The 14,551-nt window shown below is 55.1% G+C and overlaps 1 pseudogene across 1 annotated transcript; it reads right to left on the bottom strand.

Annotated features, from left to right (window-relative positions):
- Nucleotides 1-298: 298 nt before the first annotated feature.
- On the bottom strand, nucleotides 299-1,250 carry LOC310923516 (olfactory receptor 14J1-like; annotated as a pseudogene). The gene has a single exon. The product of its transcript is annotated as an olfactory receptor 14J1-like (transcript).
- Nucleotides 1,251-14,551: the final 13,301 nt, after the last annotated feature.

Below are 14,551 nucleotides of genomic sequence, written 5' to 3'. Positions count from 1 at the left end.
TCTGCCCCCAGCTCTGCACACAGACATTGCTGCTGCAGCTGCAGAGAAGGGAACAAAAGGGGCATCTCTGCAGAAAACTTGGCTGGGACATTTTTGAGTTCCTTTAAAGCCACCAAGAGTGCAGCCCCTCATTGGCATAGTGTGTGGCCACAGGGGAGGTGGAGAGAAATAAAATGAGAAATGGTACAAACAACGACATTTCTTTGTTGATAAGATTAAAAAATACTAAATGCTGGGAAAAAAACCCACAACCAAACCAACAAGAAATATCAAAGATAAATTTTATTACAAGTGATTTTCAGAAATTGGCCAGCAGTTTAATATTTCTGATAACATCCAGTCCCCAGTCTCCACACTGCAGCCTTGAGCTCCTGGTTCCTCAGGCTGTAGATGAGGGGGTTCAGGGCTGGAGTCACCACCGAGTAAAGAACTGACAGGGCCAGATTCAGGGATGGGGAGGAAATGGAGAGAGGCTTCAGGTAGACAAATGTGCCAGTGCTGAGGAACAGGGAGACCACGGCCAGGTGAGGGAGGCAGGTGGAAAAGGCTTTGTGCCGTCCCTGCTCAGAGGGGATCCTCAGCACAGCCCTGAAAATCTGCACATAGGAGAAAACAATGAACACAAAACAACCAAATACCAAACAGACACTAACAACAAGAAGCCCAAGTTCCCTGAGGTTGGAGAGTGAGCAGGAGAGCTTGAGGATCGCTGGGATTTCACAGAAGAACTGGCCCAGGGCATTGCCATGACATAGGGGCAGGGAAAATGTATTGGCTGTGTGCAGCAGTGAATAGAGAAAGGCACTGGCCCAGGCAGCTGCTGCCATGTGGGCACAAGCTCTGCTGCCCAGGAGGGTCCCGTAGTGCAGGGGTTTGCAGATGGACACGTAGCGGTCATAGCACATGATGGTCAGCAGGAAATATTCTGCTGCAATGAAAAAGACAAAAAAAAATAGTTGGACTGCACAACCTGCATAGGAGATGTTCCTGGTGTCCCAGAGGGAATTGTGCATGGCTTTGGGGACAGTGGTGCAGATGGAGCCCAGGTCACTGAGGGCCAGGTGGAGCAGGAAGAAGAACATGGGGCTGTGCAGGTGGTGGCCGCAGACTATGGCACTGATGACGAGGCCGTTGGCCAGGAGGGCAGCCAGGGAGATGCCCAGGAAGAGGCAGAAGTGCAGGAGCTGCAGCTGCCTCGTGTCTGCCAATGCCAGCAGGAGGAAGTGGCTGATGGAGCTGCTGTTGGACATTTGTGGTGTCTTGGCACGGGGATCTGTAAAAAGAGTAATCATGGGATAGTTCAGTTTGGAGAGGACTTTCAATATCCCAGCCCAGCTTGGTGGCACTTTCCCCCCACTGCCTGCCTAGGGCTCTGCTGCCTGGAGCCGTCCCTGCCTGCAGCTGCTTCCCTGTGCCCAGGGTTGGGCCCTGCCAGTGCTGCCAGAGCCCAGCCCAGCCCTGGGGGCTCAGCTGTGCCCTGCAGAGCCCTCCCAGCTCAGGCACTGCCCAGGGGCAGCTCTGGCTCTGCAGGCTCTGATGGCAACCTCAGAGCAACCCTGAGGAGGCTGGAAAAGTGATTCTGGTGCTGCCTGCAAGGGACCCTGTGCTGATTTCTGTCAATGCATGTTTTTTTCAAGATCTGAGAGAAAATTGCTTGGTTCTTTTTTCTCAACCTGAACTGAGAGGTGAATATTTATATGCAATTTCCCATCTAAGTAATACAGAGTAGTAGATTAAAAAGCAGGAATTTTCTATTTATGCAGCCCCTGCTCCACTTTCCTCCCTGGATAATCTCTATGGAAATGTTCTGGAATTAAATGCCATGCTGGGAGAACTGAACAACAGAGCATCTTCACCACACAAGAACCCTTCCAAGCCTTACCAGCTGTCTCCTTCCACCCAGATCTTGTCCCCCAGTGCTGGGAGCAGCTCCCAGGGCTGGCTGAGAGCTGTCCCTGGCAGGCAGCAGAGTCCCAGCCCCAGCACAGCACCCTGGGCTACAGGACCCTGCTCTGCAGGACAGCCCTGGGCACCCCTGGCTGCTCCACGCAGGAGAGAAGCAGAGAATGTACTCACAGATCTGTGTCTGTAGGCATTGGCATGTTCCAGCTTTAGGAGAGGACTGCAGGAGCTGCAGCTGCATTGTCCTGCAGCCAGAGGTTCCTGTGCCAAGGGCTGGGAGTGATTCTCCCCCAGGCACTTGTCAGCCCCTTCCCAGCCCTGAGTGATTGAAGCTCTCTGTGCCTGTGTGCTGTGCCCGGGGTGGCTGCAGGCAGTGCCCCAGCCCTGCTGGGCTGGGAGAAGAGCTGCTCATCAAGAGAAATGTGGTTTTAAGCTCTTCTTGGTTGCCAGGAGCTGCCTCTGTGCCAGGAGCCCAGCAACCCAGCTCAGCAGCACAGACACAGCACAAGGACTTTAATGACCTTCTTGGGGCTTGGTGATGAAGCCCTGAACATCAGAGGGAGATGAAGAAACCTCTCAAGGACTTCAAGTCAGAATCCAACTCCAAAGTTTTTGGAAGTTTTAATGGGGCCCACTGAAGGACAGGAGAGAGCAAGTGTCCCCAGGCCCCAGGCAGAGCAGAGAATTGCAGGCAGTGATGACAGGTTTTTCAAAGGACTTTGGGTTTTGCATTTGCCTTGGAATCTCTGAGAGGTCTGTGCAATCCAATTATCTGCTGTAATTAGTCCCTTGAGAGGCTTTGTCAGTAATGACACTCAGTGGGGCTCATTAATGCTTCAAGATACTTTAGTTATTTTAAGGTACTTGGAGTTTCCCTTTTAAAACTGACTCTATGAGAGGTTTGTGCACTCATGGCCCCAATTATCTACTTTAACAAGTCCCTTGGGATTCTGAGTCAGTAACAACACTCAGTGGGGCTCATTAGCACTTCTTAGTACTCAAAGTTTATTAAGAACTACTTTTTGACACTGAATCTGAGTGCTGTGTGTGATAATTGGCCTCCAATTATCTGCTTTAATGAGTCCCTTGGGAGCTTTGCATTGACACTCAGTGGGGCTCATTAATGCTTTGAGATACTCAAGGTGTTTAAGGTACTTTGGATTTTCCTTCCCACGCTGAGTCTCTGAGAAGTTTTTGTGCAATCCTGGCTTCTAATTCTCTACTGCAAGGACTCCACGAGGAGCCTGTGTTGGGGATGGACCTCAGTGGGACCCAATAATTCCTCAAGACCTTTTGAGTTTTTATTCTGACTTTGACTCCTGGAAAGGTTTGTGCAATCTCCTCTCAGGCCCTGAGGTTCCAGGGCTCAGCACCAAATGCACCACGGGGCTCATTAGGATCAAGCAAGTCCTGACAAACCATGGTTGTGCCTTGATTTCCCTCTGGTCTGGCGCAGTTCATTAGGAAGGTTTCCTACTGCAGTTATGGAAAAAAGTTTCCAAGGGCTTCTAAGAAATACACATTTCTATTTGAAAGGATGTATTGTATTCCTGTTCTCTTTAGAGAAGAGGTGATTGCAGCATTCAGTGACTGATATTGATCCAGGGACTCTCACAAGCAGGTCTGTCCTGGTCAGCGAAGCTGTGCCTTGAGCTCTGAGGCAGTGTGGACAACCTTGCTCCACATTCCCCAACCCCATCCTGTCTCCCATCGCTCACCTGGGACCTGCTTTGCTTGCAGAACTGGCTGTGCTCAGAGGGGTTTCTTCCTCTACGTAGCAATCTAAAGCTGCTAAATTTCAGACAATCTCCTCAAGTGTGTGCCAAGGCCAAGGTGCCACCAAGGAGGTTCCTCTTCCCCAAGGTAGAACCATGCAAGGAATTATTTAGACACACAGGAAATTCTGCAATAAACACAAATCCAGAGTTGGCTGAAGGCAGAATTAGACCAACTCCTGAAGGACAGACAAGCTTTGAACTCCTTGCAGCTCCAAGCTGCAGGTGGGTTGTTGGGAGGTGTGTGAGTGAGCCCAGAGTGAGGGCAAGGGAAATGCAGAGAGGCCTGGAAGTGCTTGTATGCAGACAGGCAGTGGGGAAGGGCAGTGCAGGGCTGGCCTGGGCCAGGAGTGAGGGTGGATCATCATGCCAAGCTGGCCTGGGCCATGGCAAGGGGCTGTGGCCACAGGCACTGCCCTGAGCCCACTGCCTGGGCCCCTTGCTCAGGGCTGGTGTCAGTGCCCAGAGGCAGAGGAGATCCCTTGCTGGGGGCTGTGCCATGGCCACCTGCCCTGTGCCGCGCTGGCTGCTCAGGCGCCGCGGGACCAGCAGCAAACGCCACTGCCAGGGCCAAAGGCAGCTCAGCTAGACAGAAAGGGTCAGGGCTGGCCACTGTTTCCATGGCAGCCCTCCCTGGGACACCACACCTGGGTCACCTGGCCTGGCCATTGCCATGGAAAGCCCTTGTGGGGACCGATGCCACAGAGGCTGGCACTGGGACACTGCTAGGGCCGGGTGCTGAGCACAGGCTGATCACACAGAGATGGGTTTGGTCTTGCTGAGCTCACACAGAGCCAAGGCCTTCCCTGCCCCTTGTCTGGCCATGCTGGGGAGGGGCTGGGGCTGTGGGGGAGCTTGGGAGGGGACACAGCCAGGACAGGTGACCCCAAGTGACCCCAGGGATACCCCAGACCATGGGACATCATGTGCAGTGTATAAAGTGGGGAGAACAAGGAGGAAGGGGTGACATTTGGAGTGAGGGTTTTTGTCTTCCCAGGTGACACTTAGGCAGGACAGGGCTCTGTTTCACCAGTATATAAAAGACTAAGTATATTATAAGTATGTATATAGTTATTTATTACATTAATATTATTTCACTTAGGCAGGATGGGGCCCTGTTTCACCACATATAGAAGACTAAGTATATTATAAATATGTATATAGTTGTTTATTACATTAATATTATTTCACCTGCATAAATGCATCTGAACTCAAGATTGAAACCCTCTTCTGTCACTCCACGTGGGAGTGTTCCAACAATAATTGTCCCTTCTGTTAGTGCTGTTTCCAATGTGCTCTTAACAAAATTCAGCTTTGTCTTCCAAACCCACCAGTTCTTTTCCTTTTTCCATGTGCAAACTTTGGCTGCATTTTAACACATCCAGTGATTCAGCTTCTTTTAACTGACTCCCCCATGGCTTGCACAGTGCTCAGACCTCAGCCCACTCCAGAGCCAGCAAAGTCTAGAGAAGGTATTCCCATCCCAGAATTTCTGATGGGACTGATTCCTTACATTTACACTTACATTTACATTTACATTGTGACATTTTGTTGTGATCTGGCCAGACTATGCCAATGTTGTTTTACCAGTGGGCAGGGTCAGCACAAAGACACAGACACCAGCTGAAGGAATTGACCAACTCAAGTGTAATTTACTGCAGCTCAAAGCAGCAAAGGAGCACAGGAGGAGAAGCTCAGCAATGCACCCAACCATCCCCACCAAGGATTGCCCGCAGGGAGTGAGAAAGATCCATCCCCAGCTCCCCTCAGCCTTTCCCAGCACCCACACCCACACATCAGCTGGGGGAAGCTGTCACAGCCAAGGGCTGCAGAGCCTCTCCCGGACACTGGGAATTCCTGCAGCTCCTCCAGCCACAGGGGAGGCTCCAGCCTGGCTGGGAGAGGGCCCAGCTCTGGTGGTGCTGAATGAACAAACTGACAGCACTTCTAGGGTGGCAACATCTGGATTCATCCTCCTCCTTGGCTCCTCCCAAAGCCTGGCCAGGGCCCAAGGAGGAACCAGGGGAGGTGACTTTGCCCATCCAGCCCCAAACAAGGCCAGATGTCACATTTCATGGCCTTGTCTGTCTCCTAAACACAGACAGGTCAATACACGTTTCACTAATGAGTGGATACATCTAACACAAGGCTAATGATCAGGGATATTTCGTTAGGGAGCAGATCCAAAGATAACCTTTGGCTGGAAGGTCCATCCAGAGGCACCTTTGGCTCAGGGCCGGTTGCTCAGGCCTCACTCAGGCCTCCTGTCCAGCCTTGGCACTTCAGGGACCTTTGGGACTTCAGGTTGAGTGCTGGGCTGGACACTGCTGGGGACTGCCTGGGCTGGATCAGCTCAGAGGTCTTTCCCAGCAGAAAGGATTCTGAGATTCCATGATTTTATCTGCTGAATTCAGCTGGATCCACATTAGCAGCATTCATTTGCTCTGAAAGTCTCCTCTTGCTCAGCTCCTGTGGCCTGAGGCTTCAGCTCCTTCAGCTCCCGGTGCTGAGCTGCTCACACTGAAGGAGACAACACAGAGAGAAGAATACAGTTCATGCAATTCCTTCTGGGACACTGAGAGGGGAGGGTGTGGAAGCAGGAGCATTGTTTGGTGTCCCACTCTGCCCTTCCTGCATTTGAGCCCTTTGAAGCAGCCAAGAGCTTTCTCCAAGAGTGCAATGAAGCAGCTGTTCCTGCTCCCAGCTCTGGCTCTCTCCAGGCTCTGCTCTTGCCTGGTTTTGTCCCTCTTGCTGTGCCCTCTGTTCCCCCGGGGCTCAGTGGCTGCTGCCCAGGACTGTGGGACTGGCACAGATCCAGTGTCCAGACCCTCCTTTCTCTGCCCCTGGAGCTGCCTGGTGTCCTGGATTTGTGAGATAAGAATGTATTCTATTTGCCATCTGTTGGAGGTGGGGGGCAGTTATCTTATCTCTTCCAAGAACAATGTCTCCCTCCGGGGAGATGTCTCCTGCTAATGGGCCATTAAGTGACTCACTGCATGACTGATAAGGTACATCATCCCATTGTGAGATGCTCCACCCAGAAGGAGGAACCAAGCATTCCTACCTGCATAAAATAAGCTTGGTCTAAGCCATCGGCCCCAGTTTTCTTCACTGGATTCCCAGAGGAGCAGCCATCTTCGCTGGATTCCCAGAGAAGCAGCTTCTTCCCTGCTGGATTCCCAGAGGAGGACCAGGCCCATCTACTCTATCACCAGACCTTCACAGAGAACTATACCCTTCTACAGGATCTCTGCTTCAGCAGCATTTCATCTGCCACTGCAGGAGGCACAGCCACCATCCAACTGGACTTTTACCAACACCCTGACTCCTCAGGGTGTCAGGTTTTCTGACTGTATCAGTAGTTTTGTTTGTACTAATTACATTTGTTGTTCTTTTTTTTCTATTTTAGTTTTTTCTAGTAAATAACTATTATTCCCATTCCCATACCTTTGCCTGAGAGCTGTTTTTTTTTATTTTGAAATTGTGGTAATTCGGAGGGAGGGAGGGGGTTTACCTTTCCCACTTCACAGGAGGCTTTTGCCTTCCTTTACAGACTCCTGTCTTTTCAAACTAAGACACCTGGTCACAGCAGCCTTTTCCATCTGGGAGCTCCACATGGAGAGGGAGTCCCCACCTCTGTTCCTTGCACAACCCCCAGGAGCCCAGGGCTGCCATCTCAAGTCCCTGCTGGCCCTGAGGGCTCCCAGGTGCCTCAGGCTGCTGTGACACCCCTGCACACGGGAGGGAACAGTGGCAGGGGCTGTGCTGAAAGTCAGCTCCATGTGCTGCTGCTGCTGTGGGGGTCGTTTGTCCAGCCCTGCCCCAGAGTGAGGGATCAGATCCAGGCCCTGCTGCTGCTCCCTGGGGATCAGGCACAGTTTGGTGGTTGCTGTCAGGGCCAGCAGAAGCCGTGGCTGGAGCAGCAGGGGCTGACAGTGCCCCAGGGCCCGGGGCCGGAGGGGTCCCTGGGCTGGGGCTGGCAGGGAGCTGCCCCTTGTTCTCCCTCTGCCTCCCGCAGAGCTGGGCCGGGCACAAGTGGGGCAGCACAGCAAACAGGGAGCCTGCCAGGCTCTTCCAGCCCTGTCTGCTCGCAGTTTGGGCCCTGGAGGTGCAGGTGGACAAAGGCAGCTGCTTCTGCTCCCTCTGTGTGTCCCCGTGTTGAGCAGTGCTGCTCCACCAGTCTGTGCCCAGCAATGGGGAAAAGCCTCAGCCCTGCAGGGCCAGGAGCTGCCGGGCTCTGCCTGAGCAGCTCAGCCAGAGGGAAGGGAGCTGCTCCATACGGGAAGCAGAAGCAAAGAACACAGCTGTTTAAGGATGTGTTACCTGCTTAAAAATCAGAAAAGTAAAGAAAAAATCAGAAAATATATGAAAGAGGAAAACAAAAAGCAAATGTGTAGTGACAAATCTTCTGTAACTATAGATTGAGAGGTAACTAATGTTTTTAAAAAGACAACTCAGTTACTTTATAAATGTTCTGAAGGATAGGATCCATTCTACTGACCTCAGCATCCCTTTGTAAAAGATTTTTAGGTTTGTTTCCAATATTAAATTATTTAAAATTGTGGTTGAAGCAATAGGAAATTGAAAAATGGATAGTGCATGACTGCATCTTGAGGGTAAATATTTTAGAGTTTGAAATTTGGATGGAAAGTGTTGCAAATGAAAGTTACAAATCCCAATGGATTGTGTGACAGCAGCTTTTCCTCGAGGATGTGCAGCAGCCCAAGGACATAATCAGTGTGGTTGTGGGTGCTTTTAGCTTTGTCCTGCACCATTCTGGGATGTCATGAAATGGGACTTGACCTGTCACCAGCCCAGGTGACTATCACTGCAGCTCCTTGGACCTTGTGTCCCCCAAAGCAAACACAAAGTGTTTCTGCTGCTCCTCCCTTTCCACAGACCCACAGAGAGGTGGGATTTTTCCAAGTCTTGTGTGTCCATTGTGCCGTATTCCTAAAGAACCAGCAGCCCATCCCCATGAATATGATGAGTTATGCAGATGGTGGTCAGCTCCATTTCCTGCCTAGAGATCCTGAAACTGCTTCTGAATGCTGCTCCCTTCAGCTCTTGGACACCTATTCATATGGAGCTGGGAAAAAAATCCCCTGGCCACCAGCTTACAAGTGAGTTATGCCAAAGTTAGAGCTCTGTGGGAAATCTCCATCCATCCCTATCCTTTTTATATATCTGTATACTGACACCTTCACTCTCTGTGTTCATTCCATATCCATGAGTACAAAGACATTATGGAAACCCTTGCACACACAGACCCTTCTGTCCATGGACACAGAGACATCCCAGAGCCCCTGGCACACACAGACCCTTCTGTCCATGGATACAGAGACATCCCAGAGCCCTTGGCACACACAGATCCTTCTGTCCATGGATACAGAGACATCCCAGAGCCCCTGGCACACACAGACCCTTCTGTCCATGGATACAGAGACATCCCAGAGCCCCTGGCACACACAGACCTTTCTGTCCCTGTAGGATGGAGCGTGGCAGATGGGGGTGGTTGTTGGGCAGCGAGTCCCGCACAGCAGGCGAGACCCTGCTCCAGCCCTGCCAGGCCCTGCCAAGGCTCTGTGGCAGCTCCTCTGGAATGGGAAAGCCCTTCAGCCTTGTCCCTGCACAGAGGGGCAGGGCTGCCCTGGCAGCACAGGTTGTTTTCCCCAGGAGCTGCAGGAAATGAGAACACAACACTTGCAAACACTGACTGCAAGGCACAGCTCTGGGTGCTCCCCATGAAGCTCAGCTCTGGCACCACTGTCTGCCCCAGGCTTCAGGGGATGCAGTGGGCGCCCGGCTGGGCTCTGCCCTGGGGCCATCCTGCAGGGACAGCTGCAAACAGGGAGCATTTCCTTGCCACAAACAGCCAAGCCAGGGGTGCAGGGCAGCTGGTCCAGCCCGAACTGCCCTGCTCTGCGCTGTGCTCTGGGGCTGGGGCTCCCCGCAGAGGGGACTGCACTGGTGTGCCAGAGGAGACAAAGAAGCTTCAGCTTAAGCCCAACTGAGGTGGGGGGGCAGGCTGGGAAGAGTGGGGAGGCTCAAGGGGATTCACAGAGCTCATCCTGCTGGAAGAATGAGGAAAAGGGAGTGGGAACTCAGCAGTGAGGAGAGCTGAGGGCAGGAGAAAAGCTCTGAATGCCACTAAAATGCCACTGGACCTCTGAGGCATTGCTGTTCTTCAGCCAGTGACAGGATGAGTCCCTAGGCCTGGAGTTCGGTCTTCCTCATGGTGAGGGGCACCAAGGAAGGCAACAGTGTGATGGAGAATGATGGGCTGGGAAGTCACTGGGGGAAAAGAGGGAGCAGTTGTGAAGGAAAAGCCAGGTCGGGGAGAGAACTGTTAAGACAAGGGCTGAGCTACAGCTTGAACAAGCTGAAAAATGTCATTTGGGGTCATCCCAGATTGATTTCATTTCAGAAGGTATTAAACAAGTTTATTTGGCAGGGGGAGGTATTGTGTTTTCCCTCGGAGGTGTACGCTCTGCAAACTGGAGCTGCATTGCCAAAATGCTCAAGGCAAGTCTCTGTTGCAGGTCACACCGTTTTTCTTTGGCTGATCCCGGCCCGGTGCTGAGCTCCAGCAGAGCCCTGGCAGAGCCCAGAGCACCCTCAGCATCTGCAGAGCCCGGCTGCAAGGAGAGAAACCAGAAACCACCCGTGAGCTGAAGGCTCCTGTGCCCTTGTCCCAGCCCCCCGCAGTGCCCAGGCCATGCTGGCCGTGCTCAGAGCAGGGCCCAAAGCTGCCCATCATTGCTGCCCTTGGCAGCAGAGCAGGAGGGCAGGACATGTGCCCAGCCTGCCCCAGCCATGGCAGATCCAGCCCTCAGCAGCTGCCCAGAGCAGGATGCTCCTGTCCTTGCTGCCATCCCCCAAAACCTCTTCTCTCACCCATGCCAAGAAGACGTGGACCCACCTCACGCCATCTGCTGCCTCAGGAAAAGCTGCTCCCAAACCATGTCCTCATCCTTTTCCAAGGGCACGGCCCATCCACACCACAGCTGGTCCCAAGCACTTCCTGATCCAGACTGGACACCACCTAGAACACTTCCTTTAGAAAAACAAACAACAAATTAATGAAAATATATTACAGAGAAAAAGGGGAAACAAGAGAAAAGGTAAAAGGTCTTGTAGCTGTCAGGGGCTTGAGGAAGCCCCAATCCTGACATGCTGGGGAAAAACCCACCCACCAGTGAGGGAAGCCCACGCTTTCTCCCAATCCCCCTTCCACTGCCCCCCAAAAATCATGGTGATCCCAAAGCAAACAAGGGGAGTGCAGCAGCCCAAGCCTATCCTTGCCTGCAAAGCAAAGCAGCCCATGGACAGGCTCTGGAGTCCCACCTCTGCTCCCACCAAGGGGGTTTGTTTGTGTCGGGCTGGCTGCCCCAGCCCCAGCCTGGGGCACGGTGGGTGGTGGGGGCTGTTGGCAGGGCCAGGAGCCAACTTCCATTTCATAACCACCCCAGCCCATGATCCCAGCCCTGACAAAAAGCAGCTTGGCAGTGCACTGAACAATCAGTTGCACCTGCCCCAGCAAAGGGAGAACCTTTTGTTCCTGGTCAGGCTGTGCAATGCCCAAATCTGGGAGCATCCCTCTGGGTGTGAACTCATCTGCAAATTGGCTGTGGAGCCTGGCTTTGAAGAAGGTGCCAGAATCCAAGTCCATCATCTTCAGCCTTGTGGTGGCCAGGACAAGGAAGAGCTTGTCCTCCTTGGTGTCGTTCTCACCATCTCCAGCAGCAGCAGCCCCACCTGGTCCAGCTTCTCCAGGGGCTCCTTCTCCTTCCCTGGGGGTGAGACCAGCCTGTCAGGGTTCTGCCCAGGGCTCCAGCTGTCAGTGAACCAGGACAAGCCAAACCAGCCTGGATGGCAGCCACCAGTGCTGGGCAGAGCAGCTCAGCTCCAGCACAAGGGCCCATCCGATGACCCCTGCGCAGTGACACAGGCAGCACAAAAAAGTCTGGGTTTCTTTGCTTCTGATTGCCAAGGCATGTGTGGAGCTGTATCTTACCAGGGCCCTGCATCAAACTGTGCCTGTGGCTCTCTCCCTTCTTCTATGGCCGATGAATATTCTGCATCCAAGGGTGACCCAAGAGGTCTTCTAATGAAGGCCTTTCCCAGTCAGGCACGGATAAACACCTCCTGACCAGATCTTGGCACTCTGGGGAGAGAAACCAGAAACCTCTGGTCAGCTGGAGAAGGCTCCTGTCAGCTTTGCCCCACTATTCCCATGCCCAGGCCATGCTGGATGTGCTCAGAGCTGGGCCTAAACTTTCCCATCAATTCCCTGTTTTGGAGGAGAGCAGGAGAGCAGGACATGTGCCACCTCCCCAGCTGCTGCCAGAGCAGGATGCTCACAAGCCCCGCTGCTGTCTCCCAGCACTGGTATTCCCCTGTGCCCAGAGATGAGGATCCACCTTGAGAGAGCCGTTGTGGCAGCGAGAGCTGATGGTCCCAGCTGATCTTCTGGCCCCTCCTGAAAGGGTGCTCCCCGCAGACCATCTGGTGCAGCAGGATGCCCAGGGACCAGATGGTAGCTGGCCTGCCATAGTACCAGCCAAAGTGGGTCCATTCCGGGGGTCTGTAGGATGGTGTTCCTATGGAATACAGATGGAGATCATCAGGGGGATGCTGCTGCTCCCAGAGCCTGGCCCCAGCATCCCTGGAAATGTCAGGGCTGCCCCAGTGGCACATGGTGTGACCCACTGCCCTCTTGCCAGCACCTGGGACTTGTGTACAAACTTGGGGTTGGGAGAGAAGCCACTGGTGTTGGAAGAGGGCAACAGAAAGCCTGGAAAGGCCTGACCGTGACAAGAAAAAACCCACTCAAAGCTGGGGAAAATCCATACTTTCCTCCTTCCTGCCTGCATTGCCCCCAAAACCATTATGATTCCAAAGCAAACCAGGCAGGCAGAGCAGTCCAAGCCCTGTATCATCTGCACACCAAACTGGCTGGTGCTCAGGTTCTGGCCACCTCTCCCTGCTACCTTCACCCATGGGCGTTTCTGTCGGGCTGGATGCCCCAGTCCCAGTCCCAGTCCCAGTCCCAGTCCCAGTCCCAGTCCCAGTCCCAGTCCTGGGCAGAGTGGCTGGCAAAGGCTGCCAGCTGGGCTGGAAGCTGGCCCCCCCCACATCCCTGCTCAAAAGCAACCCATCTGAAGTCTCAGTGCCATGACTGGCAGCAAAAGGGAGAATCCCTGCTGCCACACCCAGGTTGGGCTCTGAGATATTGGGCCATGAGATGTCCAGAACTGGGAGCACACTCTTGCCTGGGCTCACCTGCAAATCGAGTGTAGGCTGTGTCTTGAAGGTAGGTGCCACAGCCAAAATCGATCAATTTTGCTTGTCCAGTGGCCAGGTCGACCAGGATGTTTGCGGGTTTGATGTCCTGGTGCAGGACCCCACAGCTGGTGCAGTGCTGCACAGCTTCCAGGACCTGCCGGAACAGCTCCCGTGCCACCTCCTCGGACAGGAACCTCCGTGCCCGAATGAAGTGCCGCAGGTCCTGACACCGCTCCGGGCGCTCCAGCACCATCACGATGTCGTTGGGGAACTCCCGCCACTCCAGCAGCTGGACGACCCCAGGGAAGCCAGTGGAGACCCTGTCGAGCAGCACAACCTCCAGTGATGCCCTGGTGCCATTGGGCTGCGGGAGGACCACGATGCCGTCAGTGGGGCTGAGGACGTGCCAGGGCTGGGGCAGCCCTTTACCCAGCCCGGGATGCTCTGCACCCTCCGCTGGCCCCACATCACCCCCCTCGAGGCGTCCTGGCAGCTTCCACCCTGCGGGGCCTGGGCTCATCCCCGCCCGGCACAGCCCGGCTTCTCCCGCTGGCCCCGCTCACTCACCAGCTTGTCCCAGTGCTGGATGTGGTTCCGTGGCACCCTTTTGATGGCCACCTGCAAGCCAAGGGGAGCAGCGGGCTGAGCTCGCCGCCCGCCCTGTCCAGCCCCATCCTCCCCCTCCCCCTCCTCCCCCTCCTCCCCCTCCTCCTCCTCCTCCTCCTGTGCCCGCTGCTGGCCCCGCCGCTCACCGGGGCGCCGTCCGAGAGCCGCGTTGCTGCGAAGACGCTGCCGAAGCCACCGTGCCCCAGCAGCGAACCCAGCCGGTACTGCTCCTTGCGGCCCGGCTGCGCCTTCCCTGCCGGCGAGACGCGGCTGTCAGCGCTCGGCCCGGGGCCAGCAACGGCCCCCGAGTACCCCCCGAGCGCCCCGGGCCGGGCATCCCCAGGGGTTCCTTCCTTGGAACCCGACAGCGCCGGGTCGGGGCCGGCGGCCGCGCTGCCGAGCGGAGGAGCTCGGGCCGGGGAAGCCGCAGCGGAGGCGGCGGGAGCGGCCGCTCCGCCTGTGCCCTCGGCGGGGCCCGGGAGGGGCCAGGGCCGGGACCGGGCTCGGAGCAGGCGGAGCCAAAGGGCGGCGATGCTGCCCCAGCCCTGGGCACTGATCCCCGCCCAGCAGCGCCACCGCCAGTACAGCCAGAGCCGGGCGGAGGCCAGACCGCGGCGGGACACCCGGGGACGGGGACGGGGCAGCCCCACCCGGGGCCGGGGGCGGGCCCGGGGCATTGCCCGGCCCGACAGGGGAGAGGGAGACTGGGAGAGGAGGGGGACACCGGGAGGAGACTGGGAGAGGGTGTGGGACTGCAGGAGAGAGAGAGGAAAAGCAGGAAAAACTTGATAAAGTCACTTCTTTAGCCTCTGTCGCTGCTGCCGCTGCTGCCACCGCTGCTGCTGCTGCCACCGCTGCTCCTGCTGCTGCTGCTGCTGCTGCTGCAACTGCTGCAACTGAAGCCCCGGGGCCGTTTTGTCCCCGTGTCCGTTTTTCCATTGCCCGCTCGGCCCAGCGCTGAGCCCCGCACTCCTCAGGGG

The sequence above is a fragment of the Zosterops lateralis genome, assembly GCF_965231275.1.
Source record: "Zosterops lateralis genome assembly, contig: HAP1_HAP1_SCAFFOLD_79, whole genome shotgun sequence".
Taxonomy (NCBI): domain Eukaryota; kingdom Metazoa; phylum Chordata; class Aves; order Passeriformes; family Zosteropidae; genus Zosterops; species Zosterops lateralis.
The sequence above is the reverse complement of the archived record's forward strand: the minus strand, read 5'-3'. Positions and strand labels throughout refer to the sequence as shown.